The sequence below is a fragment of the Sinocyclocheilus rhinocerous genome, unplaced genomic scaffold (genome assembly GCF_001515625.1).
Source record: "Sinocyclocheilus rhinocerous isolate Xijiao unplaced genomic scaffold, SAMN03320098_v1.1 scaffold551, whole genome shotgun sequence".
Lineage (NCBI taxonomy): Eukaryota > Metazoa > Chordata > Actinopteri > Cypriniformes > Cyprinidae > Sinocyclocheilus > Sinocyclocheilus rhinocerous.
This window is the reverse complement of record NW_015624564.1, coordinates 534,599-538,633: the sequence shown is the minus strand read 5'-3', so window position 1 is coordinate 538,633 and position 4,035 is coordinate 534,599. Positions and strand designations below refer to the sequence as shown.

The window sequence follows — 4,035 nt, the reverse complement described above, 5'->3', positions numbered from 1 at the left end:
TTTTTTTTTTTTTTTTTGGTCTATGATTTGACTTGTGAAAACAGTATGTGAGTCATATAGACCCATTTTATAATGCTTTTGTGTCGGTTTTGAAGCTTGAAGTCTCCAGTCCCCATGCATGACAAAGAGCGACCATAATCATTCACAGAAGATAAAGTTCTGATTTAAAATATCTCAAGGGTGAGTGAATAATGCCAGAATTGAATTTTTAGAGCAAACTATCCCTTTAAACCTCACTGGGTTTGGTCTTTGGGGAAATACAGTGTGTATGATTGAGTATAGGATAGAGGGTGTTAGAAATGACAGGCAGTGGCAGACCTCTCCCTACCTCAGTCTTGATTGGGTCCGTAATGGGTCTTCATGGGACCCAGGGTTCACCGTGAGGTCAGTTTAGACATCTGATGGATTTGTGGCGGTTGCAACTTGTTTTAAAAGCCATTTGTCTGGAAAGCCCGGTGTTGATAAAAGTGCATTCATCAGAGCAACACCGGTGCTTGAGTGATGTTCGCGCACACTCCTCTCCAGTCATTTACAAGAGCGATATGACAGAGATATACATCACGACGACGCTTATGTTATTTACTGAGCTCCTGTTTGGTGAAGTACGTTTACCTAATGAGATGCATTTTGAGGCTTTTCTCACATATGCCAGATGAGCCGCTGGATGACGCATCCTCGACTCAGTTATGACAGTCACATCATGTTTTTCAGAGTTCAGAGGGTGGCTGATGTAATTTTGCACTGCAAAATGTGTAGCATTTCTTTTCCTCAAAGATTAAAGCCTTTGATGATGTTGTCAGGAATTAAGGTGTAGAAATGTCTGCTCTGTTGGCTATCAAAAATAAAATATGGTTGCAATTCGATAGGCCTAATGATTTTCTCAAGCACAGGCGTCATCCCCATGCAAATGTATTCAGATGGTACGTCTTTAAATACTCCTCTGAAAAATGTGTTTTTGGATCTTTATTTTTTTCACCCTGCATATAAAAAAGGTTAATTATGCCCAGTCAACAGATCGGACTTGTAACTATGTAATTAATCTTCTTCACTCACAAGGGGACACCGAGGTAGCGCTTATGCAGAAACACTGTCGCAGCTGCGAGACTGTGTGTGCTTGTGTGTGTGAGAGACATCCGTTCTGCACACCTAATCTCCAGCCTCTCGACATGTCTGTGTTTATCTGAGACACACATACGCCATCTTCAAGACCTCAGCATATAATGCCTGTGTTCCTCATTACACTAAACAGAGCATTCAATCAGCTTCTGTTCAATTTATACTCCGCTTTCCTCATTGTTACTAGTAGCCTACTTTGGGTATTTTTAAGAGATTGCAATTTTATTTATTTGCTGTAATATTTAGTCATTTACAGATTATTATTATTATTATTGGTCAGGAGAATTTCACTTATCAGTTATTTATTATTATTATTGTTGTTGTTGTCGGCCGGGAGATGATTATTATTATTAGTAGTATTATTACTACTACTACAACTATAATTATCAGTGGCCGGGAGAATTGTCACATTTATTTGTTTAATGGTTGGTCTATTGTGTGTTTCTACTTTAGAAAAATTCCACCATCAAATATGCAAATACGAGCTAGATGTGGAAAAAAAGCGCCCCTCCGAACATGAACTTTTCTTGTGATGTCCATTGCTTAGGAATATGTCTTTTTTTTTTTTTTGCAGTTATCCCTGATTCTCAGAGGTATGTCGGGGTGAGCTGGTCAAGTGGACTGTTATCTCGCATGGCCCTGTACAAACCCGTATGACCGTCTGCCTGCACTCTGACCCGGGGGAGCATGAGGATAAACAGATGCGTGAGGTAATATCTGTTGCCACAGGCATTGTTTAGGGGCAAACATGCTTTAATATGTTTGCACGGCAGTAAGGGAAGACACTGCCCTCCATGGGTCTGTAGATGGTCCAGAAGACACCCCAGAGCAGCAATTCTTGCCAAGGAGGAGTCCGCTAGATCTGAAAATGTGTCTGAAAGAATTACAAAAAATTGTATTGATTTATATGCTGGTTGAGTTATGCACAGGTTTTTTTTTTTTTATTCACAGACTTTTCTCCACAGGTAGGGCAGTTGTATGTATTGATACAGTATTTCACAAAACTCTTGATTTGTTTTTGATTCGATTCCACTCAATTTGCATGACTTTGCTTCTGATTTTAAATTGTGATTCTGATTCATTTGCTTATAATGAACAGTGGTCATGCTGTACAGTATGTTTTTTGATTCACTAAAAGAAGAGAAAAGTTATTTGTCTACATACACCATGACCAATGTAGTCTCATTCACAAACAAACACATTTCTTGCAAATATTTAGTAGTACACAGTTTTTTGCATCACATTCAATATAGACTGCAAAATTGCATTCACAACTCAACACAAGTGAAATATGATTCCTTTTGCCATGAGTTTGAAGATTCATTCATAGAGGGAACAATTGGAAAACAATCTCAATTAGCACACATTAATATTTCGTAGTGTTTTGGGTTATTCAGATTTTTTGACCCTTATTTTTACACACATACACTTCTACCAGGCTAGCATGAGCCAAGGCATGCTTATTGGCTCAGAATTGTTCCCTGGCTACCTTCAAGGGCTGAGAGTAGCAAGGTCACTCATCCTTATGTGGGCGGCATTCTGCTCAATATGACACCCCACTGCCGTTGATATGAGCACCATCAGATATTCTATCATATTCCAGCAGCCTGTGGCAAGGTGAAAATCTGTTTTTATTAGCAGTCAGGAGAAGAAATGATAACAGCTGCAAGAGGACGAAGAAGGGGAAAGGAGAGCAACAGTTAAAAGATGTCAGTAAAGAGGAGAGGTTCTGTTTGGGGTCATTGTTCACTTGATATTTTAACCTCGAAGGTCTGTGAGAGACTAATCTAGATAAACTCTTAAAACTCTTAAAATGTGCAATCAATGGCACGAGTTTGGGTGCAGGGCTATATTTGACTGACCAATAGCAGACAAGAGGAGTGCTTGGGAAACATGTTTGAAGACAGTCATTACTACTTGCAGATCTTACTTGCTTAACCTGTAAAAGAACATTTATTGGCGTTCTAGTACAGTCCCCTGATACTAAAGAGACCAAAGAGTACAGATAAGAGCATTACACAATTATGTTCATCTACTGTAACTTAAGTGCACTTCTAGTGCATACATTTAAGTGAATGAAAAGGAACAGGGTCTTCTTTATATTAATTTAAAGTTCTTGGTGTTCATATGGCTGATCACACAATGTGCGCTACAGGCTAAATAACTGTTTGTATGGAAGCAAAATGAAGAACTGGCTTTCGGAACCTCCATGGGTTGTTTTGGACTGCACATCTGATTCAAACCATTTGTCTGAATGATGTTGCCACTATCTCCATCAACCCAAGGTGTGGAGAGAGGGACATTTAAGAAATGCAGATTAAATTGTTTAAAGGAACAATTAAGGAACACATAAAAACCACATTGGGATACTGTATGTTTGTGGCTTGTTTTAAATCTCCATCTTGTCATTTTATTTCTATCTTTCGAATTTCATCTTTTTAAAGTGAAAACAGATGTCTCTGTTTAAGGAAAATTGATGCACTTAAGTACTTAATTATTAAAACAGGGCTGCCTGCCAAGGGATGCTGTCAGACCCAATGCCCGTCGCAAACTGGGTAACATTATATTAGACACATTAAAGGGTTAGTTCACCCAAAAATTAAAATTAGCCCATAAATTACTCGCCCTCAAGTCATCCTAGGTGTATATGACTTTCTTCTTTCAGACGAATCCAGTCAGAGTTATATTAAAATTGTCTTTGATCTTTCAAGCTGTTTAATGCCACTCAGCGGGTGTTGCATGCATCAGTCCAAAAGAAGTGAAATAAAAAGCGCCCATCCATAAAAAAAAAAATGTCTCACACGGATCCGGGGAGTGAACAAAGGCCTCCTGTAGCGAAACGATGCGTTTTTGTAAGAAAAATATCCATATTCAAAACGTAATAATCACTTGAATCTAGCTTGCGCCAACAGTCCTACA

The 4,035-nt window shown here is 38.8% G+C and overlaps 1 long non-coding RNA gene across 2 annotated transcripts in view; it reads left to right on the top strand.

Moving 5' to 3' along the window:
• LOC107743306 (uncharacterized) overlaps positions 1–4,035 on the top strand; it is a 27,652-nt gene that overhangs the window by 21,726 nt on the left and 1,891 nt on the right. For both annotated transcript variants that reach the window (XR_001640395.1, XR_001640394.1), the window contains exon 3: positions 1,691–1,826. This is a non-coding gene — a long non-coding RNA (uncharacterized LOC107743306). The remainder of the gene's footprint in view (positions 1–1,690; positions 1,827–4,035) is intronic.